This window comes from Asterias amurensis, chromosome 16 (genome assembly GCF_032118995.1).
Source record: "Asterias amurensis chromosome 16, ASM3211899v1".
Classification (NCBI taxonomy): Eukaryota; Metazoa; Echinodermata; class Asteroidea; order Forcipulatida; family Asteriidae; genus Asterias; species Asterias amurensis.
In genome coordinates, this window is record NC_092663.1 from 4,488,646 (window position 1) to 4,500,816 (window position 12,171).

Here is a 12,171-nt window from a genome sequence, read left to right on the forward strand (position 1 = left end):
CAGAGTAACAAAACAAACCTGGGCAAAATCTAGCAAATAAACTTACCCCAACGTTATATCTTGATTAACCAAGCATGTGGCAGGAGCGAAGTAGGTCGAGATGGGTGCTCGATCTCAGCGCGGCGGTCCGGGCGTGAACCCCAAGGAAATTACAATTCCACTCAGTTTAGCCGACCAGAAATCCTTCAACCACTTGTTTCAAGTTCTCTTTATTTGCGGATAAAAAAACTGATGAAAACCGGCTTTTCTATCTAGTTGTTGTTGTATGTGGTGAACTGCCAATTGCTAGCGCAAACAGCTGAACGTTGATGACAAAAAAAAACCTTCAAATTGTTTCGAGTTCTAATTATATTTTGCGGATAAGAGGACTCATAAAAAAAGGAATTTCTCTCTCGGTGTGTGCATCGAGAAAGTTCTCTATTATGTGCTCAAACAGCTGAACGTTGATGACAACAAATCCTTCAAATTGTTTCAACTCCTCATTTGCTGATAAGGACCGTGAGATGTGAATTACGTTTTGTGTTGTGAGACTGGAATTACTTGTTGTAATGGCTCAAACAGCTGAACGATGCTGACCAAAAATCCTTCAAATTGCTTCAAGTTCTCATTTGCGGATGTAGGTTTGATAAAATCAGGCTTCGCTTTCTTGCTGTGTGTTGGGAATTACCAGCGGTGGTTCTAAAAGCTGAACATTGAATCACAACAACTTCTCAAATAAAAAGACGGCAGTTTTCATAAGCCACTCAGCCGCGTCCTCCAACCCCGTTTCGCTGAAGACGAGCTGCCAACTCCAATACTCCTATCCTCTATTTAGCTCATCCTCTCCTGCTTTTGATATAAATTAAATAGGAACAAATAGAATTCCCGGCCGTGTATATATTATAATACACGGTATAGCCTGATGTAATAATAACCTCATGGAGGCGTTTCGGTATATATTGCATTATGGTCTCCGATGTCGGTTTCTCCACTAATCAGTGCCCGTGGTCGGTGCACGACAGTCAACTTTCTATCATCCACTTCTGGGTCAATGTATTCGGCAACTCTTCCATGACCTTTGACCCAGTATGCACGCTGTATGTACTGTTCCATTTGACCGACTTTGGTTGTGAAGCCGATGCTTCATCACTCTGAAAAATTAAAAATTAAATCAGCCACAAAAATTGTTGGCCTATATATTGCGTTGTGGAAATGTAACGGTTTGAATGATTTCTGCGTGGCCTGATGCAGAGCAATAACCGCAATCTCAGACTTGAAATAAAGTCTAAAATAATACTTGTGATCGAGAATCCAGGGTGGGCAATTGCGATATTAGTTTTGGGAAGTTATAAAATAATGTGACAACACCCGTGATGTCAGTTTAAATATCCCAGTGTCTGGTGTTTCTTAATAACAACAAATTCTTATTATAGCGTATGCGCTTTACATTAGTGCCCTGGTCATTGGGTCAATAACACCCCTGTAATGTTTCTCAGCCCCTGGGCATGGTACAGTCCCGAGCTGCCTCAATCACAATATCAACCACTCTTACCCTCTCAGGTACCCATTTATACACCTGGGTGAAGAGAAGCAATTATAGTAAAGTATCTTGCTCACGGACACAAGTGTCACGACCGGAATTCGAACCCCAGAAAGACTGTATGGTCTTTATGTTTTGGAGTTAGTACAATTAGATTATACATTTACTGTAAACTTGAAGTCTGAATGGTCAACATCCAAAGTGCAGAGATTTCTGAAGTTATTGGCTGTTCATAAAAAAAATTATCCTTTTATTATTGCAGGAAATTCGATGTCTTCAAAAGTTGGTAGAAGCTGTTGGCAGAAACTGTGCTCATTTATTTTGATCAACATTGCAAGCAAGTCATTCCAGGTAAGCGTTTGTTTAAATTGTGATTTGTAAATAAGTGTTGGTTTATTGGATTGTTTAAAGACACTGGGTACGTTTGGTAAATGTCAAAGACCACTATTCTCACTTTGTGAATCCCAACATAATATATGCATAAAACAACAAACGTGTGAGCATTTTGGGCTCAATTGGTCATCAAATTTGCAAGACAATTAATGAAAGAAAAAATACCTTTGTTGTGTAGTACTTTGTGTGTTTTCAGATGCATATACAATGCTTCAGCTGAAGTCTTTTATTAAATTGAGTGAGAAATTACCCCTTTCTCAAAAATTGTTTTACTTCAGAGGGAGCCGTTTCTCACAATGTCTTACACTATCAACAGCTGCTCTCCATTGCTTGTTACCAAGTAATCTAACGCTAACAACTATTTGGAGTAAAATACCAATAGGGTCCAGGGCCTTAAAGCACTGGAAACGCTAGTTACTGTAAAAGACCAGTAGGCCTATATGCTCACTTGGTCTAGGCATATCCCAATACATAAAATAACAAGCCTGTGATCAAATTTTTGGGCTCAATAAAGGCCCGGTCACACAGGCCCCGATAACGAGAAAACGATAACGAGAAAACGATAACGAGAACGATAAAAATGCACGCCCTCGATTGGTTGAATGAGCGTGGGCGTATTCTGCGTGGAGCATTTCAACCAATCGAGGGCGTGCATTTTTATCGTTCTCGTTATCGTTCTCGTTATCGGGGCCTGTGTGACCGGGCCTTTATAGGTCATCGAGTTTGATGCACAAAAAACACTATTTTTTATTTCTTAAAGGATTTGGGTGCTTTTTCAAAAGGTCCATAGATTTACATTAAACTTACAGGGCTTATAGATGATGATCGTGGAAAGCTTCCCTTCAAATCTTACTTACTGAGGTGCTATGTAGTTTTTGAGAAATGAGTAAAACAATGTCATGAAAATACGTTTATTAATGATTAAAATAATTTTCGTCTCATGAGACGAAAATTATTTTCATGACATTGTTTTACTCATTTCCCAAAAACTACAGCACCTCAGCACGTAATATTTTCAGGGAAGCTTTCTGCTATATTATCTTCAAACTGTGTAAGTTTGGTGTAAATATGTGGACATTGTGTTTTTTGTCCTACAAACTTCTCAAAGAACTACGTTATTTCAATGTTTCGAACAGCTCTCCGTTGCTCTTGACTATAACTAAGCTTATGTTAAAGTCACCTGGAAATATAATTTTTTTTCTTTCAAACATAAGAGTATATGCTTACGAACAATAAAACAATTTTTTCAGTAATTGTTTGTCACGATTTATATGTTTAAAACGTGACGTCAATCGATGCAGACTTTGCCTGCAATGCGTATAGTAAACACACGTGCAAAGTGCATGTATGTCCAAGTCGTGCGTTGGTATGTACATTTCAAAAAGTGTTTTTCTGCATTCAGCAGCAGTACACCTGGTCGGCATTGCCAGAAAAAAAAAACAATTTTTTTTTTTTTGAAACGTACAAACTCACGATTTGGTCCGTATATGTACTTTGCAATTGTGTTTACTCTACGCATTACAGGCAAAGTCTGCCTCGATTGACGTCACGAACAGCGCCCTCTCGGGTCGGGGTCTACTCTTAAATTTGTAAATAACATAAGAACTGATTTTTTAAAACCTTAGTTAACTGTTTATTCACATTCCACTCATCAAAACACATATATTAGTGACAAAAGCTTTATTTTGAAAAAATACCACTTCCAGGTGACTTTAACAATTATTTGGAGTAATCCAATAGTGTCCAGATCCTAGTCCGTGTCCCCTGTATATAACTTCCTGATTACCCTGCAGACTTTGTGTCTTTCTGCAAAATGATTTACCACTTTTACTCATAACTATAGCACTAATGGTAGATAGTGGTGCTTTTTACGTTTTTGAAGCTGTTTCCATTTTAAAATCTCAACTGTCACATCAATCATCATCAAAAGATTCCAGATTTCAATTTTGATTGAAATTTGGGATCTGTCTTAATTTATATTGAAATGGCTCCGAAGCTGTAATTGAAAATATTTAAAAACATTGATATATTATTCGTGTGTTATTATTTTGTAACCAATATTTAAAAGCAGTGGACACTATTGGTGATTGTCAAAGACTAGCCTTCACAGTTGGTGTATCTCAACATATGCATAAAATAACTAACCTGTGAAAGTTGAGCTCAATCGGTCATCGAAGTTGCGAGATAACAATGAAAGAAAAAAACACCCCTGTCACACGAAGTTGTGTGCGTTTCGATGGTTGATTTCGAGATCTCAAGTTCTAAATCTGAGGTCTCGAAATCAAATTCGTAGAAAATTACTTCTTTCTCAAAAACTATGCAACTTCAGAGGGAGCCGTTTCTCACAATGTTTTATACCATCAACCTCTCCCCATTACTCGTCACCAAGAAAGGTTTTATGCTGATAATTATTTTGAGTAATTACCAATAGTGTCCACTGCCTTTAACGATGGCGTGATTTCAAGGCACTTGACACCTATAGGTAATAACTCGAAATAATTGTTAGAATACAAACTGCATTAGTAAAAAGCAATGGACAGCTTTTGATTGTGCGAAACGGCTCCCTCTGATGAGGTAACGTGGTTTTCGAAGCAATTTTCCACTAAAATATTTTTTATTTAAATTCGAGACCTCGTAATTATGTTTTGAGGTCTCGAAATCAAGCATCTGAAAGCACACAGCTTCGTGTGACAAGGGTGTTTTTTCTTTAATTATTATCTCGTAACTTCGACGACCAATTATAGGATTTGGGTACTTTTTCAAAATGTCCATAGATTTACATCAAACTTACAGGGTTTGAAGATAATGATAGTGGAAAGCTTCCCTTCAAATATTACTTACTATGGGGTGCTGTAGTTTTTGAGAAATTAGTAAAACAATGTCATGAAAATACGTTTGTAAATGATTAAAATAGTTTTGGTCTCATGAGACAACAATTAATTTCATGACATTGTTTTACTACTTATTTTCCAAAAAATACAGCACCTCAGCACGTAATATGTTCAGGGAAGCTTTCTACTATCATTATCTTCAAACTGTGTAAGTTTAGTGTAAATCTGTGGACATTGTGTTTTTGTCCTACAAAAAGTAAATATACACCCTTTAAGTTCAAATTTTCACAGTTATGTTATTTTGTATATACATGTTGAGATATACTATTAGCGAGAAGACTGGGTCTTTGGCAACTGCCAACAGTGTTCAGTGTCTTTAAAAACAATACAAACTTATCGTGGTGCATTTTATTTCATAGTCGTCATTGCCCCTTGTTCCATTAATTGTTCAAGTAACTGAATATTGTGTATGAAGTAAAGTAATACAAAATAAGTATATTACATTGTTAATATGGGTGAACATTCGATTATGAGCGATCCCCTCGGTATTGGAAGATGGCGAACTATATTATCATCGTCTTCGTCTCGGGAACTGGATTGTCAACTTCCAATACCTCGGGGGGCTAACATCGACTATAGTCACCTTCCAGTCTTGTTATATTAATTTGTATTTATGCCCCTTTTCAATTTGAAGTTTATGGGAAGGCCTACGTTCGGTAACGACTCATACAATAATGAATGGAAAGTAACACATAATTTTAATGGTTATGTAGGCCAACATCATCTTTCGATAAAAGCATTGTTAGAATAGGTTCATTCGAAGTATAGACCTTATGAGGTTATCGAAAAAATGTAGCTTTTATGTACAACTTCTCCGTATTTTCGGCTATATCTCAAAAACGTGACCACACTTCAAATGACAGGTTATTAGTTTATTGTATAATGGTTAAAGGGTCTATGTACTTTTTGTATGACAAAAAACACAATGCCCACAGAATTACATTAAACTTACACCGTTTGAAGATAATGATAGTAGAAAGCTTCCCTGAAAGTGTTACTTGCTGAGGTGCTGCAGTTTTTGAGAAATGAGTAAAACAATGTCATGAAAATCATTTTCGTCTTGGTGATCATCAGACAAAAACTATTTTAGCATGTAGAAACGTTTTTTTCATGCCATTGTTTTACTCATTTCTCAAAAACCACATCAGCACCTCAGCAACTTATATTTTAAGGTATGTTTTCTACTACCATTATCTTCAAACGGTGTAAGTTTAATGTAAATCTGTTGACATTGTGTTTTGTGTAACAAAAAGTACCAAAAACACACGCTTCCATAAACCGAAGGCAAATGGCCTACTTTCCCTAAAAGAGTTTTGTTTTTTATATAGACCGTCAATTTATATCCAAACTCTTAGCAAACAGTGGGCGTTAGCTGATGAAAGATGACATATCACTTTTCAAGATGTAGCCCAATCTTCTAAGTCATATCATCAGGATGACGTCATCTTACGTTTATGACGTCATCATCCTGCAATAAACTATCTCAGGATCCCTAAAAGTAACGTTAGTTTTTAAGAAAGAATTAATTCCTCACTAAAATAATATTTAAATTGAATTCGAAACATCAACTGCGGTCTCGAATTCAAGCATCTGATGAAAACACAGTTTGTGCAACATGGGTGTTTTTCTCAATATTATTATTCTCTCGCAACTTCGCAAGCAATATTGTGCTCAAATTTGCACGTTTTTGTAAATTATGCATTATGTTGAGATACACCAAGTGAGAAGACTGGTCTTTGACGATACCAAAAGGTGTCGGTGCCGTTAAGCTAAACTAATGCTAAAAGCACAGCAAATAATAATGCTCAGCAGAATGATGTTATCAGCCAAACTATACCACGTCACTAGATTTGTGTCATCTGTACTCGTGCCCTTGTCCGCTTAGCAGATTGATAAGCAATGTGTTCTGCTTAAGTATAGCTCTATGAAATTAGGAGTCAGTGGCCATGGCCCAGAGTCGGTGAATCATGAGGCCCATACACTCTAAGAAAAAAATACCCAATGTTGCGTAAAATTTTACTCTTTGTGGTGTTCAAAAGAGAACATGGTCGTTTGGAGGGTAAAACGGTACGCAACAGGGGTTGCGTCGTAATTTACTCAATTTCTGTGTAAAACGGCTACCCAACTATGCGTCAAATTTCTTACCCAACTTTGTTGTGTCAAAATGTACCCAACAACCGACTACCCATTTACTCAGTAGTTATTTTCACAGGTTAGTTATTTTATGCATAATGTTGTGATACACCAACTGTGAAGACTAGTCTTTGAAAATTACCAATAGTGTCCAGTGTCTTTAAAATGTCTTTAATTTGCGTTATTGTGATTTGTGCCAACTCAATTTATGCTAAGCAAAAGACATTTTCAGCCATTGTTCTGCTTTTACTAAGCAGCTGTAAGTGAAATTGTGCCCAGGGCCCAATTTCATATAGCTGCTAAGCACAATCATTTTCTGAGTATGCAATTTCTTCCTTGATAAAAACAGGATTACCAATCACGTTTCCATTTTGTTGCAAAATCAGCTGGTGTTTGCATATTTCAAAGTGGCAATTTGGTTGATAATTCTGTTTTTATATATCGAGGCAAAACTTGGGCCCAATTTCATAGAGCTGCTAAGCACAAAAATTTGCTTAGGGTCCAATTTCATAGAGCTGCTAAGCACAAAAATTAGCTTAGCATAAAAACAGAATTACCAACCAAATTTCAATTTGTTGCCTTTTGCTTGTTACTAGTATTCAGCTGTTGTTTGCTTATCCTGAAAATCACGTTGAAATTTGGTTTGTAATTCTGCTTTTATCAAGTAAGAAAGTTCATGCTTAGCAAATTTTTGTGCTTAGCAGCTCTATGAAATTGGGCCCCTGGTCGCGTTCCTACCTCACTTAATTCTGAGGTCTAGACCCATTTGATCAGTGTTAAGAACTCAATCATCAAGTTCATCGTTTTATCCGTGTTCTGTTTAACTTCGGCGTCCCCATTATGGATGAGAAAGCCACTGGTTTATTTTGAAAAGCAGTAAACAATGTTCTGGGTATAAACAAACACACACGGGGAATAATCCGTTTCTAGGTTTCCTATAGTTTGGTTGAGATGATCAGGTCTATAGAGATGTTAAAGGCAGTGGACACTATTTGTAATTACTCAAAATAATTATTATCATAAAACCTCACTTGGTAACGAGTAATGGGGAGAGGTTGGTAGTACAAAACATTGTGAGAAACGGCTCCCTCTGAAGTAATGTAGTTTTCGAGAAAGAAGTAATTTTCCACGAATTTGATTTCGAGACCTCAGGTTTAGAATTTTTAGGTCTCGAAATCAAGCATCTAAAAGCACACAACTTCGTGTGACAAGGGTTTTTTTTCTTTCATTATTATCTCGCAACTTCGACGACCAATTGTGCTCAAATTTGCACAGGTTTGTTATTTTGTGCATAATATGTTGAGCTACACCAAGTGAGAAGACTGTCTTTGACAATTATTACCAATAGTGTCCATTGTCTTTAAAGGCACTGGCTTTCACAGTGTATATTGGTTGATATTTTTTTGCAAAGATGTTGAGATACACCAAGTGAGAATACAGACCCTAATAGGCCCAATTTCATAAAGCTGCTTCAGCAGAAAATAATTGCTTGAAATATCTGTCTGCTAAGCAGAAATTAGCAGGGTATCAATTGTACGTGTGACATAGAATAATAATGGTTGTTTGTGATGGTTGGTAACTTTATTTTAGTAAGCAATAATAAAATTGTGCTTTGCAGTGTTGTGCTCTGATGAAATAGGGAACTAGTCGAGTCTTAACATCATATGCCTACCGAACGTTTACAGTTCCTTTAAGTCAATTTGTCACCATTCCATCCTCACGATACACGCAAGCAGTGAGTAAAACGGTTTAATCAATAAAGATAATACACAACCTGTTGGAAGATGAAAACAGTGCACAGTGTTTGAGTCGAGACTAGTTATTTTTATCTGAACAAAGTAAAAATAATTGTGGAAAAGGTCTGAAAGTTGTGAAGTTGGTGCCAATTTCAATCATCAGAAACTTTCAAGTGAAAACTGTTGTGTGCGTCACTTGAATCAATGTTGATTAAACTTCCAGTGGATGTTTTTAAAAGGCAGCATTCACTTTCGAAGAAATGTGTGTCACTTGTTGAATCAATGTTGATTAAACTTCCGGATCGGTGTTTTGAAAAGGCGCTAAACATTCACAAACACTCAATATAAACATTATTGTTAGTCGTCTTTTTTCTTGTTTTTCGCCGATTTGTTGGCTCTGTTTTTTATTTAGAAAATGTTTAAAGGCAGTGGACACTATTAGTAATAACTCAAAAATAATTATTACATAAAACTTTACTTGGTAATGAGTAATGGGGAGAGGTTGATGGTATAAAACATTGTGAGAAACGGCTCCCTCTGAAGTGACATAGTTTTCGAGAAAGAAGTATTTTTCCACGAATTTGATTTCGAGACCTCAAGTTTAGAATTTGAGGTCTCGAAATCAACCATCTAAAAGCACACAACTTCATGTGACAAGGGTGTGTTTTCTTTCTTATTTCGCAACTTCGACCACCGCTTGAGCTCAAATTTCACAGGTTTCGTGCTATTTTATGTATATGTTGAGATACACCAAGTGAGAAGACTGGTCTTTGACATTTACCAATAGTGTCCAGTGTCATTAACTGCGAAGTTGGGGCTTGTTTTCGGAATCGGTTCATTTAAAAAGGTGCCACGCTTTTGGTATTGCTGAAAATCTGGAGCAATTTTGCATAGGCCCTAAACTTAAAACTTAATTATCTGCAACTACTAATTATCCAAAACAAATTCCGCCATAGGGCCTATCCCCCGGACACATGTTTTTGTAAGAGGTGTAGGCCTAATTCCATCATAGTCGATAAATGAACATCAAAAACAAATTGTTGACTTATTAGCAACATAATGAAAACCCTTTTTTCTCAAGACTTTCGAACATGTGTGCTTGTCTTTCTTCATTACACACACACAGGTACAGCGTGAGATAAATTGTCCGTTAGAGAAATAAACAGCGCCCTCTTTTGTTTGACCTTGCTCTTTGGTTTGGCGTTCCGGGATTTGACCTAACATGAAAACAACACATGGACTCGACGACTTCCCGTCAAAACACAAAATCATCAAATTGCGTTCTCTGACCAAATTTGGTTATTTGGAGATCCACTTTGTGTGCGTCTTTGGTAATGAATGGACATGGAAAGTATGACCGATAAACGTCACATTTCAGGCATGAACGAGTGACAGAATTTGTGACTTTCAGACTAGGTTGAAGAGTAAGATTTTGTTGTTTGCTGCAGTTCAACTTTGTTTGCAAGTCAAGTGTCAAGTGAAGTTTCGATTTGTACACACAGTAAGTAGACTGTAGAGTAGTCAGTACCGCTGATCACAATTGCCATGTTGCCGGTTATCTTTAAAAATAAAAGTGTCTTTTTATTAAATGGTGGGATAGATAATTTGTATTGATCCATTAGTTTCAATGATTAACAGGGCTCTATTTCATAATTTAAAGCCATTGGACCCTTTCGGTAAACAGTGTTGCCCAAGGCCCACACTTTGTGTACCACAACTTCTATATCAAATAACAAACCTGTGAAAATTTAGGTTCAATCGGAAAACAACGGAAAAACCCACCCTTGTTTTTGCGCGTTTCGCCGTGTCATGACATGTGTTTAAAATAAATCCGTAATTCTCGTTAACGAGAATTTATATTCTTTTGCTGTTTTCTCAAAAAGTAAAGCATTTCATGGAATAATATTTCAATCAAGAGAAGTCTTTCACCATTGCCTTCTGTAAACCCTGTAAGTTATTTGTAAATCTGTGAACTTTTTTTTTTTTCTTAACCGAAAGGGTCCAATGGCTTTAAGCAGGCAATTTAGGCTGAGCAAATTTCTTTGCAAAGTAAGACGTCGTCAACAAAAAGCAGGACTTCTGCTCTACATACACAGTTGACTTTGCTACTTCCATTGCGTTCAGTACTTTTATTTACAGTAAGTTTTTGTGTGAATATTGATGTGTTTATAAGGCTTTATTATGCAGAGCCTGAATCTACGTGTACAGATTCAGGTATGGTATTTTTTGCAAGACAAAACTGTTTGTGCTTGCCAAGTTTTTGTGCTTGCTATTTATTAATAAGTATAATTATTTATATATAAGCTTTATGAAATGTGGCCCTGATCATACTTCAACAAGTCCTAGAAATAGAATGGGGTGAAAGGTTGCTTCCGCAATCGTGTGGATAACTTTCCGGGCGCCACCACTTGTTCACTCTTTTCTTACAAAAAGGGATATCTCATTGAGGTAAATTAGATACTATATTATTTCATATCGAATGAAAAAGTGTGTGGCGCCATACAGACACTATTCCAATTGTTTTATGAAGGAACAAGAACAAACCTTAGTTCTAGCTTTAAAATAGGCCTACTAGAACTGAGGTTTGTTCTGATAAAAACTCAGTTAGGCCACATAAAAAAAATGTGTTGATCGTCCTCGCCCGACCGTTCAAAACCCCATGTCTCCCCATGTCTGGATATCTCTTTAAACTTTTACTGCACAGATTTTTCAGCAGATATTTTTTTCAAAAGGTACAGGTTTGGAAAGATGTTTAAAGAAGGTTTTTATTCATGTTGGCAAAGCAAGAATCCCCAATTCTTCAAATATTTACTTGGGCTACACTGTGCTTACAGTCATGACAGTACTTGTTTGAATAAGTTTACAGAAAATGTCATCTAGGAGTTAAATTTGTTTGACAAAACTATTGCAAACATCAAAAACACACAAACCCTCTGTTTTATAGTGATTGTGATGATTTCTCTGTTCTTGATTTCATATTTGGCATATGTCTACAAAACTTTCAAAAAAAAAAAATAATAATAATAATAATAATAATAATACCCTCCCTCCCTCCCCCATCCGCAAAAAAAAAGGACGATCAACAATTTCTTTTTTTATGTGGCCTTAAATGCTGATCTTGGACAACAAGAACAGTTGTGGCAAAGCTGTTAAGAGCACCGAATTCAAACTCTGGTGTTTCTGATCAGCAGAGTGTGTGGGTTCGAATCCCCAGTCGTTACACTTAGTGTCCTCTTGAAGCAAGGCACTAAAGCATTGCTTCGCCCTTCGTCGGATGGGACCAAAAGCTGTTGGTCACATGTGTTGTGTAACGCATGTAAAAGAACCCAGTGCACTTATCGAAAAGAGAAGGGGTTTGCCCCGGTGTTCCTGGCTGTGGCTGCTGAATGCGTCATAGCACCTTGTAAACCCTTATTTAAAGGTGCCAACAGGTTTGGATCTCAGAATTAATCACTACAAAAAGTGGTGGCGCCATACAGAGACTTTTCCGTTCTAGCTT

At 36.8% G+C, this 12,171-nt stretch overlaps 1 protein-coding gene across 2 annotated transcripts in view; it reads left to right on the plus strand.

The window, feature by feature from the left end:
- The first annotated feature begins 1,780 nt into the window (after positions 1-1,780).
- LOC139949028 (F-box/LRR-repeat protein 4-like) overlaps positions 1,781-12,171 on the plus strand; it is a 48,166-nt gene continuing 37,775 nt past the window's right edge. Inside the window, exon 1 of one of the 2 annotated variants that reach the window (XM_071947427.1) lies at positions 1,781-1,870. The gene's annotated coding sequence lies outside the window, so the exon portion shown is untranslated. Of the gene's footprint in view, positions 1,871-9,902; positions 10,174-12,171 lie in introns of those variants that run through there. The other variant, XM_071947426.1, reaches the window with a different exon arrangement.